Source organism: Phyllobates terribilis, unplaced genomic scaffold (genome assembly GCF_046119375.1).
Source record: "Phyllobates terribilis strain yellow unplaced genomic scaffold, ASM4611937v1 Scaffold_277__1_contigs__length_2500907, whole genome shotgun sequence".
Classification (NCBI taxonomy): domain Eukaryota; kingdom Metazoa; phylum Chordata; class Amphibia; order Anura; family Dendrobatidae; genus Phyllobates; species Phyllobates terribilis.
Window position 1 is genome coordinate 1,737,166 of NW_027363037.1, and position 18,881 is coordinate 1,756,046.

The 18,881-nt window shown below is 45.8% G+C and overlaps 1 pseudogene; it reads left to right on the top strand.

Annotated features, from left to right (window-relative positions):
- The first annotated feature begins 282 nt into the window (after positions 1–282).
- The window catches only part of LOC141219573 (dynein axonemal heavy chain 12-like), a 69,944-nt pseudogene continuing 51,345 nt past the window's right edge, over positions 283–18,881 (top strand).

Genomic DNA, 18,881 nt, shown 5'->3' on the forward strand with positions numbered 1-18,881 from the left:
ACTGTATTGAATGTGGCGCCCGCCCAAGAAGAACGGACTCCATTATGTGCACGCCAAAAGACAACAAGAAGCCACCTCCCATCGTGGGCCAGGTCCCAGAATGGCGCCAAAGACGGAGCCCACCCCCAACAGCCATGTGTGCAGCTGTAGAGATGTCCATCAACGTGGGGGGGCTGCCCCTGAGAGTGATTGTCAGCGGACCACCCCCAGCAGGGGCGGAAAGGAAAGAAAACCGAAGGGAAGGGCGTGGTTTGGATTAGTCTTGGCAGACCACACCCGGAGATGGCGGGGAGCGCCAGTCCCAGTATCCTGACCAGTGGCCTGCTGCAGGCCGAAGCGTCTCCGTGCAGCCTCGCGGAGCTGATGGCCCAGCTCCCCGGAGAGGACCCTGAATTCCTCGGGGCTGAGCTGGAGAATTTGGACCGGAGGATGGTCCAGGCGCAGCGAGAGGCCATCGCGGGGTGGAAAGAAGAGATGGACCGGCGGGTCGCGGCCCGGCAGCAAGTGGCGCTGCAAGCACCCGACAGCGTGCCTGCCCCTGAGGACAGAGGAGGACCGCAGGAGGCTGAGAGCGGCGCTGCGAAGGGAGCAGGTAAGGGGGGCGCCCCTGATACCAGCCCGGACGCCACTAGCCTGCCCCTGGACCCCGTCGCGGAGACGATCGCCACGGAAGTCGCTGCACCTCCTCCGCTCCCGCCACCTGCACCTAGGCCCCAAGCCCCGAGCGCAGAAGCCGGGCCACGTCCCACACCGTGCCCCTTGATTCCAGGTGCGGCCGGAAGCGGCCCGCTCCAGGCCCTGTCGCAAGGTCTGACTCCCCCGATGCCTTACAAGAACGAGCGCCCCCGGTCCCAACACTACCATCCCTGGGGACCGACTTATACAGTCAACTTGCCGGGGTTCTCGCAGGAGACGCGGGCGGACGCTGCTCGCAGACGGGAATTCTGCTGCCGGGAGATAGCACAGCTGGAGAAGGAGAAGCAGGCGCGGCGCCAGAGGCAGGAACAGCTGCAAGCCCGGAGCGCTGAGGAGAAGACCCGGACCCGCCGAGACCCCCAGGCTGCACGCAGTCCCAAAGTCATCGGGATCGTGGTCAGGTTCCACCAGGAGAAAGGATGGGGGTTCATTCGGGACCCGACAACCAACACAGACCTCTTTGTTAACCGGAGGGATGTGGAGAGTCGCCTGCCCGCGGGTCACCCGAAACGGGATCTGTTCCCGGGAGATCAGGTGTCATACACCCGACACCGAGGCCTGAGGGGGTGGTACGCCCTCAACGTTCAGCGGGTGGAAGAGCAGCGCTACCCTGAATCCTACTACGTGGAGGACCTGGATGGGTCTGAAGAGTACGAGGAGCAGGAACGTCCACCAGAGGGAGACCGCTATTGAAGAACAGCAGCAGGAACTGTACATAGTTACCAGTCAGGGTGAAAGAGTTTCAAGTCACGCCCGTTTGCAGACTATAAAAAGTTTGTTAAAGTTACCCGAAAAGGGTCTGTGAATTATCCGGCTGAGGACTGGGAGCAGCCAATCCTTTTTATCTGGCTGAGGACTGGAAGCAGCCAACCCTTTCTATCCGGCTGAGGACTGGGAGCAGCCAACATTTGTAAATAGTTGCACTTCTTAAAGTGCCCTCTATTGGTTTTATAAACACCTACCTCAACAGATACCCGAAGGTGTTTGAAAGTTTACACTTAGTAAAATTACACCTTATTGGGTGACATGGACACCTGGCCGCGGCAAGGACTGTGGCCTATTAAAGAGACTTTGCCGTTGAACTGTTGCCGATAATTTGTTGCGCATGAAGGAGGGTGATGAATGGAAGACTGCTTTTAACACTCCTGTGGGTCATTTTGAGAATCTGGTTATGCCTTTTGGTCTTACCAATGCACCAGCATTTTTTCAGAATCTTATTAATGACATCCTTAGACCTTTGATTGGCAAAAATGTGGTTGTGTATTTGGATGACATTTTGATTTATTCGCCGGATCTGGAGTCTCATTGGCGGAGCGTACGTGAGGTATTACAGTTATTGATTGACAATTCGCTTTTTGCTAAACTAGAAAAATGTGAGTTCGCTGTACAGAGAATTAGTTTTTTGGGCTACATTATCTCCAGCGAGGGCTTTGAGATGGACACGGTGAAAGGTCAAGCTGAGCAGGAATGGCCTAGGCCTATTGGTTTGAAATCGATACAGAGGTTTTTGGGTTTTGCCAATTATTACTGAAAATTCATTAAAAATTTTTCTATTATTGTTAAACCACTGACCGATCTCACCAGGAAAGGTGCTAATACGGTTCAGTGGACTACTGAGGCCATTGAAGCTTTTGTGTTTCTAAAGGAGAGGTTCAGCTCTGCCCCCATCCTTATGCAGCCTGATGTGACTAAGCCGTTTTTGAAGTTGGTGCTTCTTCTGTGGGGGTCGGTGTGGTGTTGTCTCAGGAAAACAAGGATGGAGTACATCCTTGTGCCTTTTTTTCAAAAAAATTTTCTGAGACTGAACTTAATTACGATATTGGTAATCGGGAATTGCTGGCTATTAAACTCGCATTTGAACACTGGCGTCATCTCTTGGAAGGTGCTGAATTTTCCATTCAGGTTTTCACTGATCATAAAAATCTGACCTATCTTGATGCTGCCAAGCGCTTGAATGCCCGTCAGGCTAGGTGGGCACTTTTTTTCTCGCGGTTTAATTTTTCCGTTACTTACATCCCGGGTACCAAGAATGTTAAAGCTGATGCTTTGTCTCGCAGCTTTTCTCCCATGGTCGGTGCTGAGGAGGAGGAGAGCATTTTACAAGCAGGTGTTGTGATTGCTGCATTGGACTCCGTTTTGGAAAATGAGATTCTTAAAGCACAGGAGAATGCCCCATCTAACACTCCCCATGGGAGGTTGTTTGTGCCTAGGATCTTTAGGAGAGATTTGTTTGTTGAGTGTCATGAGTCTCGGCTGGCAGGTCATCCAGGAATTTCTGAGACCAAGAGACTTGTGGGTCGCAGTTTTTGGTGGCCTGAATGGCAGAAGGAAGTCATTAAGTGGGTGCGTCAATGTACTGTGTGTGCTAGATCTAAGTCTTCACATACTCCTGCTGCGGGGTTGCTTTGCCCTCTGGAGGTTCCTAGTGTTCCTTGGACACATCTGGCTATGGACTTTATTACTGACCTTCCCCCCTCTGAGGGTTTCACGGTCATCTGGGTGGTCGTGGACCGTTTTAGCAAGATGTGTCACTTGGTTCCCTTCATCAAACTGCCCTGCGCTAAGACACTCGCTAAGGCCTTTGTCAAGGAAATTGTCAGACTGCATGGTGTTCCTACTGACATTGTTTCTGATAGGGGACCTCAGTTCATGGCTCGTTTTTGGCGTGCCTTTTGTGACAGGTTGGGAGTTCATTTGTCATTTTCATCTGGATATCATCCTGAGTCTAATGGCCAGACAGAAAGGAAGAACCAGGATGTTGAGCAGTTCTTGCGTTGTTTTGTGGCAGACAATCAAGAGGGGTGGTCTGAGTTTCTGCCGCTTGCTGAATTTGCTCTTAACAACCCTACATCCTCTTCTTCTGGGTGTTAGCCTTTTTTTTGTTGTTCTGGGAGACATCCGTCTTTTGGGTCATTCTCCAAATTGGTATCGGCTGTGCCGGAGGAGGAGAGTTTTTCCGGTGATTTGGAGAGAGTTTGGACGGATGTGCGTGGTAATCTTCAGGAGGCTAACAAAAAATCTAAGAGGTACTTTGATAGGAAACGGCAAGAGGTTTTGTTTGCTATTGGGGACATGGTTTGGTTGTCCTCTAAGAATCTGCGGTTGAGGATTCCTTCTAAAAAATTGGGTCCCAAGTTTGTAGGGCCCTTTAAGGTGATTCAGGTAGTTAACCAATCTGCTGTTAGGTTGGAGGTTCCCACCTCCTGGAAGATTAATCCGATGTTTCATGTTTCTCTATTGAAAAAAGGTGATGTATCTAATAGAGACGCCACTGCCACTGTTCCTCCGGTGGTGGAGGACGGGGAATATGAAATTTCCCGCATTCTTAATTCTAGACGGTATAGAGGGAGTTTGCAGTATCTCGTCGCTTGGAAGGGTTTCGGTCCCGAGGATAACTCATGGGTGAGGGCGGATGATGTTTCTGCTTCCAGACTTGTCAGAGCGTTTCACAAGAGGTTTCCTGATAAGCCTGGGCCTGGGGGATCCGGAGGATCCTCATAGAAGAGGGGGTACTGTTAGAACTCTCCTGTTAGGTTTTTTCGATTTTGCTGGTCACATGACCTTTTTTGCCTATTTAATCCTGCTCCGCCCTTCTGGCCATGCTGGACTTCATTGTAATTTCTACTCTTAAGCTAGCCAGGTGCTTTGTTACCGTTCTCAGTCAGCTTAGCTAGGTCTTTGGACCTCTATGTTCTATGTTGTTTGTTTGTCTTTTTACTGCTACAATTTCTGCTAGGAGGTGTCCATCTTTCTCCCAGTCCCTAGTTCTTGTAGGGATCCCTCCCTCACATCTATAGGTCTTCGTTCAGACTAGCCAAGGACTTTAGCGGGTCTGATCGGAGGATCAGGTTCCCCGTTACATCGTAGGGATCTAGCTTAGTTCTATTGTAGGGACAGATCTCCTGTCTTTCCTTAGTGCTTGTAGCAGATCATGACAATAGTTTATCCTTCAATGTTTGCAATGTTTGCAAGTCAACATTGGGGGATGAACTGTGGATGCTCCAGTAATGAGAATTAGTAACACCACCCCTTTCTCTTGACCTTTGGATGAAGTCTTGAAGAAGAACAGTTGTGAACTACATAAAGGAGTCTTTTTACAAAACCACTGCCAGGAACACTCTATGGGACAGCACTACAGAACACCATGAATCCATTAAGAAGGATACAGATTTGGTTTCTACAGGATGCCAGCTTAAGGGACCACAGCCCTGGCTGGAGGAATACAGATCTGCTCCATTGACTACCACAGAACCCATGGATACATCTGGGAAAACCAGGTTGGGACCCACCAGTCACCTGGTCCCATGGAGATGTTTGGAGAAACCAGGTTGGGACCTTCTGGTCACCTGGTCCCATGGAGAAATTTGGAGTAGCCAGGTTGGGACACTCCGGCCACCTGGAACTCGTGAATATGCTCAGAAAAAGCCAAGTCGGGACCTTCCGGTCACCTAGTTCCATGGATATGTTGGGAGAAGCCAGGTTGGAACCCTCTGGTCTCCTGGCCACGTACCTCAATGGACTGTCAGCTTTCTAAGCTTGTTGTTACCTCCTCTTTGTGGGTGCTCACCAAAAGTGGGGTGCCTTTGGTGGGGGTAGTCAGCCCCAGAAGCCCCTCGGATTGGCAGCTGCTTTAACCCCGGCGAGTCAGCGGAAGGGTGAGACTCTGTAATTTGCACCATAATAGGTATTTGCTGGGACTGTTCGATATGTTTATTGTGTGTTTGGTGGTTTAATAAAATATTACCTCACTGTTTTACAATCATCCTGTGTTGTTGTTTATGTATCTTCTATCAGTTATGGATTATAATGAGTGCGATCCGCTCCACCATGAGGGGCCCGATCCTCCCGGGGGCCCACGTTCAAAGATCCCAGCACAGCTCAGGACGGATTCTTGTAGTGCTGATGTTTGATAAATAGGATATTACAGCGCTCATAGAAAATAAATGTCTGACCTCTTCTTTCTGATGGGCATTTCAGAGTGAGGAGCTGCGCTCTGGACTCACCGCTGCACTCCCCATGCCATTGCGGCGGCCATCTTAATATCGATTTGTGCGGAGGAGACTGGGGAGTCAGACGGGGGTGTCAAATGTATGGACCCTTTTAACCGCAGGATGGAGGGTCACTGTGAATATTAATTCATGAACCACTGTGCATAGCAAAGCAATAAAATAAAAATACCAATCTCCTCCTGACTCTTTAATGCGGCTTCCAATTGCTGCTTTCCATTTTTTCACTTGAGCTCATGTTGAAGGACGCAGGCGGCGCAGCAATAATATCATCATCCCACCTGCGTCACACAGCCAGCGCCGGGCAGTGAGCTGAGGATGGATTCCTGCAGCAGCGCTGCTATATCCACCGCGGCGCAAGGGGGTGGTATGCCCTCAATGTCCAGAGGGTGGAGGAAGAGTACTACCGTGAGCACTACTGCTCAGAGGACCCGGACAGGTCTGAAGAACACTTTGAGGAGGAAGAAGGTGCGCAAGGAGGACACCGCTACTAAGGAGCAGCAGCGTACAATGTATATAGTTACCCGTCGGGGTAAAGAGACTGTTACCTAGAGTTACCCGTTATCGGGTCAGTTAAAGCCGGCTGAGGACAGGGAGCAGCCACTTTTTATGAACTATCCGGCCGAGGACTGGGAGCGGTCAATTCTGTAAATAGTTTCACTTCCTAAAGTGCCCCCTACTGGTTTTATAAGAGACTACAATAACAACTGACATCAGAACAAAAACCCGTTAGAGGTGGCCGAAGACGAGGTCCAGCAGCTGGATCAGCTACGCCGTGCAGCCACCCCAGGGCCTTCGTTGAGGGTTTACGAACGGGTCCCTCATGTTTGAGTTTACAAGTTTGTATTTTATAGAAAGATGGACACCTGGTTGCAAAGCGCACTGTGACCAGTTAACAAAAGTTTTACATGAAGAATGTTTATAAGAAAAATGTTTTATATGTGACAGATGTGGTTATAAAAGTGAAAAGAGTTTTAGAATGTTTTATATATGAGAAGAAAAGTCTTATAATATTGCTGAAAGAGAAAATGTGCCAATAACGTTAAAAGAGAAAAATTGCCTCCCATAAAGGGATGAGTAATAATGGTTTATAATTTTATATATGGATGCATTCTAAAACCTTGCATGTTTTTGAACTGTCTTTAGCTCTGATCCAGCCCGAGGACGTGCTGTGGTTTACCACTGGGGAATGTAGCGTCCCCAGGGTTCGGTTGCTACAGGGGTATTGCACCTCATCCAGAGGTGTGATATTCCACTCCCAGGTAAGGATAGAGTGTGGACCAGGGCTCAGTTAGCTGCACACACACACCCCATTCCGGGGGACAGCTCGACGGTGCTCCCAGCTGTGGGCACAACTGACCATGTCCCTGGCTGGAGTGGGGATGGGGGAAGAGAACCCAGTGGTTTAGGAGAAGAAAGGGGGCGGTTTCTGGAGCATAGGAAGGAGCTCATGGGGTGCAGGTCACCTGAGCTCAGGCTCAGAGAAGTAGATAAAAGGTGGGAGCCATCTTAGAGAGTTGAGAGAAGTGGTTGAGTCAGAGCAGAAGGGAGAGAGAGCTGACAGGGAGCAGCGGCTCAGCCTGAGCTCAGCTCCACAAGGCAGGCCTAGAGAGAAGGCCGGGGCCAGAGAGGAGAAGAGAAGAAGGAGAAAGAAGGAAGGAGAAGAGACAGAGGAGTGGAAGGGGTCCAGAAACAAGAAGGCAGAAGGGACCCTAAGAGTGCAGAACGGTCAACAACCGTTGCATACCCCATTATACCGGGTGGAAGGGTCAGGCAGTGGAAAGGTACCGGATCCCTAAGTTGGTGGAGGCGAATCTACCCTCAGCCAAGAACCGGAGGTTGTGACCATTTATTGGTGTGACCCCCCGCTAAACCTGCTAGGAGGGTACCATATAGGATAGCGGGAAGTGAAGGCCAACGCTTACCCGACACGGTCCGCGGTAGCCGGACAGAAGTCAGGACACTGGTGGGGCACGAGAGGCCATAGAAAGGACAGAAGGGGGTCCTGTGCCATAATCCTGAATTGCCTGGGGGTTGACCGAGCTTCTCACCTGGTGGACGCAGCACGGCTCGGGCAGTCCTTGCTGACAGAAGTGACTTGGATAACAACTGTGAGTAAAAGACCCTGGACTGCATCATTGGACTCCCCCAGCATCCACTTACACTGCCCTGAGGCTACACTCTTCCCGTGGGGAGTTATCCTACCCCTGTGCTGCACACTAACAACAGCCTCAGCGGTCTGCCTCGCAGCGGCGGTTATCTCTGACCGCAATCCACGTGTGGCGTAGTCGGACATTCACAAATCTACAAATAGATTGCCACAGCATTTGGTCTGACCACCCTGAGCCACGGGACCGGGTTGCCACTACTACCCCCATCAGCACCGTACACTAGAAGGCCCGGTTCCGGGTACCCCACGGCCCAGGGGGCGAGTCACTTATGCATCACTATTGCCCACAGACACTCATTATTGTACTGCTCTCCAGCCCTTCAGTGAACAAAATCTCTTCTGTAATAACAACATTTTTCATATTTTGACTCAACCGTCCAGAGCACATCCTGCCAATTTTCTGCACCCTGGTTCCTCTGTTTTAATGCATAGTTGAGTCACTTGGTCTTGTTTTGATGTGGAAGATATGACTTTTTCGCCACAATTCTGCTATGTAGACCACTTCTGGCCAGTCTTCTCTGAACAGTAGATGAGTGAAGCTGAGTCCCACTGGTTGCTGCCAGATGTGAGCTGATGGCACTGCTGGACATCTTCCGCTTTTGAAGGAAAGTAACCATAATGTGTCATACATCTGCTGCACTAAGTTTCCTTGGCCGACCACTGCATCTACTGACCTCAACGTTGCACATTTTCTTGTGCTTCTTCATAAGTGCTTGAATGACACATCTTGAACCCTCAATCTGCTTTGAAATATGAAATATGTGCCTTAGAGACCTTGCTGATGTAGTATAACTTCCTTGTGTATTCTTGCTCAGTCTTGCCATGGTGTATGACCAGACACCTGACTGTATTATTACAAAATCCCTGACTTTGCGCTGGTGTACCTAGAAGAATTGATGCTGTTTTAAAGTGAAAAGTTGGTCACACCAAATATTGATTGGATCTAGATTTTTCGTTTGTTCATTCACTTGTATTTTGTTAATTGATTAAATAAATCATTAACATTTCTATTTTTGAAGCGTTCTTACTTTGCAGCATTTTTTCTACACCTTTCTAAAAATTATTTTTATGTGATTGTGTCTTTTATTTGCTCATTAACCCCTTAATAACATCTGACGTACTAATACGCGTCTGTGCCCTGGGACTTAAGAGCCAGACCCGTATTAGTACGTCATCGCGATCGCGCGCGCACACAGGCTGTGCGGGCGCGATCGCCGCCGGGTGTCAGCTGATTGTCACAGCTGACACCCGGTACTATGTGCAGGGAGCGGTCCTGCACCGTTCCCAGCACATTAACCCCCGCGATGCTGCGATCGAAGTCGATCGCGGCATTGCGGGGGCAAGGGGAGGTGATCGGCGATACTCACCTCCTCTTCCGGCTTCCAGCGCAGTCTGCAAAGGCTTCCCGGGTGTTGCCATGACGACCCGATGTCGTCATGACAACATCCGGGTCACCAGAGAGCAGGAAGATTGCTTGGACATGCGCAGTGCATCTCCAAGCAATCTTCACACTGTGCACTTCTGACAGCCTTCATGGCATAGGGATCGTGCTCCATTCCTGTGCCATGCAGGCGATCAGAAAAAAAAAAGTGAAAGTCCCAGAGTGGGACAAAGTAATAAAGTGTATAAACTGTGTGAAAGTGGAAAAAAAAAAAAAAATGTGCAAAAATATTATAAAAAAATAAAAAAAATAATACACCAAAAATAAAAATATAATGTACCCATCAATAAATATTATTATAAAAAAAATAAAAAAAAAACAATAAAAGTACATATATTTGGTATCGCCGCGTCCGGAACAACCTGACCTATAAAACTGTCCCACTAGTTAACCCCTTCAGTGAACACGGTAAAAAAAAAAAAAAAAACGAAGCAAAAAACAATGCTTTATCACCATACCGCCAAACAAAAAGTGGAATAACACGCGATCAAAAAGACGCATATAAATAAAAATGATACCGCTAAAAATGTCATCTCGTCCTGCAAAAAAAAAGCCGTCATACAGCTCCATCAGCCGAAAAATAAAAAAGTTATAGCTCTCAGAATAAAGCGATACAAAAAAATATTTTTTTCTATAAAATAGATTTTATTGTGTATAAGCGCCAAAACATAGAAAAATGATACAAATGTGGTACCGCTGTAAACGTACTGACCCGAAGAATAAAGCTACCTCATCAATTTTACCACACGCGGAACAGAATAAAAAAAAAAAAAAAAACAATTCCTGAATTGTTGGTTTTTGTTTATTCTGCCTCCCAAAAATCGGAATAGAAAGCGATCAAAAAATGTCACGTGCCTGAAAATGGCACCAATAACAACGTCAAGTCATCCCGCAAAAAACGAGCCGTCACATGACTGTCTGCCAAAATCTGGAAAATTATAGCTCTCAAAATATGGCGATGCAAAAACTAGATTTTACAAAAAATGCGTCTTTTAGTGTGTGACAGCTGTCAGTCATAAAAACCCCATATGATTCTGGCATTGCTGTAATCACACCGACCCGAAGAATAAAGTCGTCTAATCACTTATACCGCACAAGGAACGGCGTCAAAAATAAACTCTTGGGTTAGGATTGGGCTAGGGTTAGGGCTGGGTTTGGGGCTAGGGTTGTGCTGGGGCTAGGGTTGTGCTGGGGCTAGGGTTGTGCTAGGGTTAGGGCTGGGGTTGGGATTTTTTTCAAAAGTAAGAAAAAAAGATGACGATATGGCGACTAGTGTTGAGAGCAAGTGCTCGCTACTTGAGTTTGCATCGGGTGCTCTGGTATGCATTGAGTATCGTGGGTATTTGAGTGACATGCTCGAGTCTCTGCCCCATATGCTTCGCAGCCAAAAAACTTTACGGGGATTGCCTGCCATGCACGAGCGATCCCCGCATGTTTTTTTTTGGGTGTCTAATAACCGTGAAACATGCGGAGCAGGGACTCGAGCATGTCACTCGAGCACACGCTGTACATGGTGCATACCTGAGTACCCGATGCAAACTCAAGTAGCGAGCACTTGCGCTCAAGAATAATGACAACTTATTCAATATGATGACCTAATGTAAACAAATTCTGTGCCGTACCTCTGGGTTCAAAATGTTCACTATACACCTTAATAAAATCCTTGAGGGGTATATTTTCCAAAATGGGGACACTTGTGGGGGAGCTCCACTGTTTAGGCACATCACGGGCTCTCCAAACGCGACATGGTGTCCGCTAACAAATTGAATGGAAAATCGGCTCAAATTGTTAGCGGACGCCATGTTGCTTTTGGAGAGCCCCTGTGTGCCCAAACATTGGAGCTCCCCCACAAGTGACCCCATTTTGGAAACTAGACCCCCCAAGGCACCTATCTAGATGCATAGTGAGCACTTGGAATCCCCAGGTGCTTCACAAATTGATTCGTAAAAATGAAAAAGTGAAAAAAAAAACACTTTTTCATTTTTATGAATCAATTTGTGAAGCACCTGGGGTTCCAAGTGCTCACTATGAATCTAGATAGGTGCCTTGGGGGGTCTAGTTTCCAAAATGGGGTCACTTGTGGGGGAGCTCCAATGTTTGGGCACGCAGGGACTCTCTAAATGCAAAATGCTATCCGCTAACAAATTGAATGGAAAATCGGCTCAAATTGTTAGCGGACACCACATTGCGTTTGGAGACCCCCTCTGTGCCCAAACTTTGGAGCTCCCCCACAAGTGACCCCATTTTGAAAACTAGACCCCCCAAGGCACCTTTCTAGATGCATAGTGAGCACTTGGAACCCCCAGGTGCTTCACAAATTGATTCGTAATAATGAAAAAGTGAAAAAAAAAACACTTTTTCATTTTTATGAATCAATTTGTGAAGCACCTGGGGTTCCAAGTGCTCACTATGAATCTAGATAGGTGCCTTGGGGGGTCTAGTTTCCAAAATGGGGTCACTTGTGGGGGAGCTCCAACGTTTGGGCACACAGGGACTCTCCAAATGCAACATGATATCCGCTAACAAATTGTCGGCTCAAATTGTTAGCGGATATCATGTTGCATTTGGAGAGTCCCTGTGTGCCCAAACATTGGAGCTCCCCCACAAGTGACCCCATTTTGGAAACTAGACCCCCCAAGGCACCTATCTAGATGAATAGTGAGCACTTGGAACCCCTAGGTGCTTCACAAATTGATTCGTAAAAATGAAAAAGTGTTTTTTTTTCACTTTTTCATTATTACGAATCAATTTGTGAAGCACCTGGGGGTTCCAAGTGCTCACTATGCATCTAGAAAGGTGCCTTGGCGGGTCTAGTTTCCAAAATGGGGTCACTTGTGGGGGAGCTCCAAAGTTTGGGCACAGAGGGGGTCTCCAAACGCAATGTGGTGTCCGCTAACAATTTGAGCCGATTTTCCATTCAATTTGTTAGCGGATACCATGTTGCATTTAGAGAGTCCCTGTGTGCCCAAACATTGGAACTCCCCAACAAGTGACCCCATTTTGGAAACTAGACCCCCCAAGGCACCTATCTAGATGCATAGTGAGCACTTGGAACCCCTAGGTGCTTCACAAATTGATTCGTAACAATGAAAAAGTGTTTTTTTTTTCACTTTTTCATTTTTACGAATCAATTTGTGAAGCACCTGGGGGTTGCAAGTGCTCACTATGCATCTAGATAGGTGCCTTGGGGGGTCTAGTTTCCAAAACGGGGTCACTTGTGGGGGAGCTCCAATGTTTGGGCACACAGGGGCTCTCTAAACGCAACATGGTGTCCGCTAATTATTCAAGCAAATTTTACAATCAAAAAGTCAAATGGCGCTCCTTCCCTTCCGAGCCCTACAGTGCGCCCAAACAGTGTTTTTTCCCCAAATATTGGGTATCTGCGTGCCCAGGGGAAATTGCACAACAAATTTTGCGGTCCATTTTTTCTTGTTACCCCTGTGAAAATAAAAAGAATTGTGTCTAAAGTAACATTTTTGTGAAAAAAGTTAAATGTTCATTTTTTTCTTCCATATTCAAAAAATTCCTGTGAAGCACCTGAAGGGTTAATAAAGTTCTTGAATGTGGTTTTGAGCACCTTGAGGGGTGCAGTTTTTAGAATGGTGTCACTTTTGGGTATTTTCTGTCATAAAGACCTCTCAAAGTGACTTCAAATGTGATGTGGTCCCTAAAAAAATGGTTTTGTAAATTTTGTCGGAAAAATGAGAAATCGCTGGTCAACTTTTAACCCTTATAGCTCCCTAACAAAAAAAAATTTTGGTTCCAAAATTGTGCTGATGTAAAGTAGACATGTGGGAAATGTTATTTATTAACTCTTTTGTGTGACATATCGCTCTGATTTCAGGGCTTAAAAATTCACATTTTGAAAATTGCAAAATTTTCAAAATTTTCACCAAATTTCCGTTTTTTTCACAAATAAACGCAAGTGATATCGAAGAAATTTTTCCACAATCATGAAGTACAATATGTCACGAAAAAACAATCTCAGAATCAGGGGGATCCGTTGAAGCGTTCCAGAGTAATTACTTCATAAAGTGACAGTGGTCAGAATTGTAAAAATTGGCCCGGTCATTAACGTGCAAACCACCCGCGGGGCTTAAGGGGTTAATAATCTGATATATCTTTTGGTATTTTGTGTATAGTTGTTTTTTTTACTGTTGGGGTAAATTGTAGGATATTGATTTCAGAGTGGTTTCCTGATCCTTTGATTGTAGGAATGAGTGGTATATATGTGCTAATAAATTAGGACAAAAGGTAGGAAATTTAGGAAAAAACTGAACATCTCAGCAGTAATAACATGCTGATTGTGATGTCATGAAGATGACTTGAATTTCCACCAATCAGATCAGCATGTTTCAGGTAACCCAGATAGAACAGTCCATGAAACATGAGTCACGGCCACTGTGAGGTAATAATGCTGATTAGAATTTCCACCAGTCAGAAAACAGAACCGCCCAGAAGAACCACCCAGGAGGTATGAGTCATCGCCACTGTGAGATCATAATGCTGACCAATCACAGAGCAGCCACACCCAGATTTTTCACCAATCTGAGAGCAGCCACACCCAGATTTTCCACCAATCAGAGATCAGCAGTGGGTATAAATAGCCGCTGCCGCCTGCCCGGCTTAGCCTTGCACTGGTTGGGTCTCTCTTTTTTTCTCTCTCTTGGTATCTCCCGGTATCTCTCCCTCCCCTCTCTCTCTCTCTCTCTTTGACCCAACGGCCCTCTTAGGGGCTACCCCAAATGTGTAAAAGATAGAACCAATATTTGTGTTGTTTGTCCGTTATATGAGCCTGTGATTAACCCCTTCCCACTCTTTGCCATATATATATATTATATACATAGTATGTGCAGGTGGGCCTTAAAGGGAATTTCCAGGACAAACATATTGATGGCCTATCCCCTGGCTAGCTCATTAATATCAGATTTGTGGAGGTCCGGCACGTGGCACCTCCACTACTCAGTTGTTTGAAACTCTGGCAGAGGTCAGATGTAAACATTGTTGAGGAGCTGAACATCACAGCTCTGGTCACTGTGTAGTGGCTGCTACCTGGTGCTGCAGATCAGCTCCTATTCCATGAATATTAGCTGACTTGCAGGACCCACAGTACAGTGAATGGAGCAGTGATGTTAAGATCTTCAAACTGTTTACATCTGAGTGTTGCAAACAACTGATGGGTAGAGCCAGTACCGCGTGTCGGGGCCCACCGATCTGATATTGATAACACATCCCCAGGATGGCAGCTCAGTAGATACCATACCAGGATGGGGACATTATACCAGAATGGGGTCACTATACTAGTATGGGGACATTTTACCAAGATGAAGGACGCTACAGTTAGGTCCATATATATTTGGACAGAGACAACATTTTTCTAATTTTGGTTCTTGACATTACCACAATGAATTTTAAACAAAACAATTCAGATGCAGTTGAAGTTCAGACTTTCAGCTTTCATATGAGGGTATCCACATTAAAATTGGATGAAGGGTTTAGGAGTTTCAGCTCCTTAACATGTGCCACCCTGTTTTTAAAGGGACCAAAAGTAATTGGACAATTGACTTCAAGGCTATTTCATGGGACAGGTGTGGGCAATCCCTTCTTTATGTCATTCTCAATTAAGCAGATAAAAGGCCTGGAGTTGATTTGAGGTGTGGTGCTTGCATTTGGAAGGTTTTGCTGTGAATTAAACATGCGGTCAAAGGAGCTCTCCATGCAGGTGAAACAAGCCATCCTTAAGCTGCAAAAACAGAAAAAAAACATCCTGGAAATTGCTACAATATTAGGAGTGACAAAATCTACAGTTTGGTACATCCTGAGAAAGAAAGAAAGCACTGGTGAACTCATCAATGCAAAAAGACCAGGGCGCCCACGGAAGACAACAGTGGTGGATGATCGCAGAATAATCTCCATGGTGAAGAGAAGCCCCTTCACAACAGCCAACCAAGTGAACAACACTCTCCAGGAGGTAGGCGTATCAATATCCAAATTTACCATAAAGAGAAGACTGCATGAAAGTAAATACAGAGGGTTCACTGCACGGTGCAAGCCACTCATAAGCATCAAGAATAAAAAGGCTAGACTGGACTTTGCTAAAAAACATCTAAAAACGCCAGCACAGTTCTGGAAGAACATTCTTTGGACAGATGAAACCAAGATCAACCTCTACCAGAATGATGGAAAGAGAAAAGTATGGCGAAGGCGTGGTACAGCTCATGATCCAAAGCATACCACATCATCTGTAAAACACGGCGGAGGCAGTGTGATGGCTTGGGCATGCATGGCTGCCAGTGGCACTGGGTCACTAGTGTTTATTGATGATGTGACACAGGACAGAAGCAGCTGAATGAATTCTGAAGTATTCAGAGCCATACTGTGTGCTCAGATCCAGCCAAATGCAGCCAAACTGAGGGGTCGTCGTTTCTTACTAGAGATGGACAATGACCCAAAACATAAAGCCAAAGCAACCCAGGAGTTTATTAAAGCAAAGAAGTGGAATATTCTTGAATGGCCAAGTCAGTCACCTGATCTCAACCCAATTGAGCATGCATTTCACTTGTTAAAGACTAAACTTCAGACAGAAAGGCCCACAAATAAACAGCAACTGAAAACCACCGCAGTGAAGGCCTGGCAGAGCACCAAAAAGGAGGAAACACAGCGTCTGGTGATGTCCATGAGTTCAAGACTTCAGGCAGTCATTGCTAACAAAGGGTTTTCAACCAAGTACTAGAAATGAACATTTTATTTACAATTATTTAATCGGTCCAATTACTTTTGGTCCCTTTAAAAACAGGGTGGCACATGTAAAGGAGCTGAGACTCCTAAACCCTTCATCCAATTTTAATGTGGATCCCCTCAAATGAAAGCTGAAAGTCTGAACTTCAACTGCATCTGAATTGTTTTGCTTAAAATTCATTGTGGTAATGTCTAGAACCAAAATTAGAAAAATGTTGTCTCTGTCTAAATATATATGGCCTAACTGTATATCAAAATGGGGACAATATATCAGAATGGGGACAATATACCAGGAAGGGGGACATTAAATCAGAATGGGGACATTATATCAGAAAGGGGAAATTATACCAGAATTGGGGACATTATACCAGAATAAGGGACACTATACCAGAATGGGGTACACCATACCCGGATGGGTGACACTATATCAGAATGGGGACATTATATCACAATGATGATGTTATACCAGGATGGGGGACATTATATCACAATGATGATATTATACCAGTATGGGGGATATTATAGCAGCATGGGGGACATTATGCCAGAACTGGAGATACTATACCAGGATCTGGGGCATTATACCAGCTTTGGGGACATTTTAGCAGAATTGGGAGCATTACACCAGCATGGGGGATATTATACCAGGTTAGAGACATTATGCCAAAATGGGGACATTATATCAAAATGGGGACACTATACCAGGATGGGGACATTAAACCAGAATGAAGGAAATGATGCCAGAATGGGGACATTACCAGACAGGGGCACAGGTGGGGGAAAATGTTATAGCATAAGGCCCAGCATGTGGGAGATTATTTCAATGAGGAGCCAGGATGGGGGACATTACTACATAGGGAGAGAACACATATACTGTATCTTTATAGGATCCAGAACGCTACAAGGGCCCATACATCTGACCAACATGCAGGTGGGGGCCTATCAGACTCTAGTTACTCCACTGGGTGGGACCAGATCATTTCCAGGACTCCTTGTTCTTTACATTGAAGATAATTCTTAATGATATTGGCTGTACGTTTGGGGTTGTTGTTCTGCTGAAGAAAACATTTGGATCCAATCAGACACCTCCATGATGATATTGCATGATGGATAAGTATCTGCCTCTATATCTCAGCATTGAGGGAACCAATAATTCTGACCCAATTTCCACCTCCATTTGCTGAAATGCAGCCCCAAACTTACAGGACCCTCCACCGTGCTTATGCATCACTATTGCCCACAGACACTCATTATTGTACTGCTCTCCAGTCCTTCAGTGAACAAAATCTCTTCTGTAATAAAAACATTTTTCATATTTTGACTCAACTGTCAAGAGCACATCCTGCCAATTTTCTACACCCTGGTTCCTCTGTTTTAATGCATAGTTGAGTCACTTGGCCTTGTTTTGATGTGGAAGATATGGCTTTTGCGCCACAATTCTGCTATGAAGACCACTTCTGGCCAGTCTTCTCTGAACAGTAGATGAGTGAAGCTGAGTCCCACTGGTTGCTGCCAGTTCTGAGCTGATGGCACTGCTGGACATCTTCCGCTTTTGAAGGAAAGTAACCATAATGTGTCATACATCTGCTGCACTAAGTTTCCTTGGCCGACCACTGCATCCACTGACCTCAACGTTGCACATTTTCTTGTGCTTCTTCATAAGTGCTTGAATGACACATCTTGAACCCTCAATCTGCTTTGAAATTTGTGCCTTAGAGACCTTGCTGATGTAGTATAACTTCCTTGTGTATTCTTGCTCAGTCTTGCCATGGTGTATGACCAGACACCTGACTGTATTATTACAAAATCCCTGACTTTGCGCAGGTGTACCTAGAAGAATTGATGCTGCTTTAAAGTGAAAAGTTGGTCACACCAAATATTGATTGGATCTAGATTTTTCGTTTGTTCATTCACTTGTATTTTGATAATTGATTAAATAAATCATTAACATTTCTATTTTTGAAGCGCTCTTACTTTACAGCATTTTTTCTACACCTTTCTAAAAATTATTTTTATGTGATTGTGTCTTTTATTTGCTTATTAATAATCTGATATATATTTTGGTATTTTGTGTATAGTTGTTTTTTCTGCTGTTGGGGTAAATTGTAGGATATTGATTTCAGAGTGGTTTCCTGATCCTTTGATTGTAGGAATGAGTGGTATATATGTGCTAATAAATTAGGACAAAACGTAGGAAATTTAGGAAGAAACTGAACATCTCAGCAGTAATAACATGCTGATTGTGATGTCATGAAGATGACTTGAATTTCCACCAATCAAAGAGCAGCATGTTTCAGGTCACCCAGATAGAACAGTCCATGAAACATGAGTCACGGCCACTGTGAGGTCATAATGCTGATTAGAATTTCCACCAGTCAGAAAACAGAACCGCCCAGAAGAACCACCCAGGAGGTATGAGTCATCGCCACTGTGAGGTCATAATGCTGACCAATCACAGAGCAGCCACACCCAGATTTTCCACCAATCAGAGATCAGCAGTGGGTATAAATAGCCGCTGCCGCCTGCCCGGCTTAGCCTTGCACTGGTTGGGTCTCTCTTTTTTTCTCTCTCTTGGTATCTCCCGGTATCTCTACCTCCCCTCTCTCTTCTCTCTTCTCTCTCTCTCTTTGACCCAACGGCCCTCTTAAGGGCTACCCCAAATGTGTAAAAGATAGAACCAATATTTGTATTGTTTGTCCGTTTTATGAGCCTGTGATTAACCCCTTCCCACTCTTTGCCATATATATATATTATATACATAGTATGTGCAGGTGGGCCTTAAAGGGAATTTCCAGGGCAAACATATTGATGGCCTATCCCCTGGTTAGCT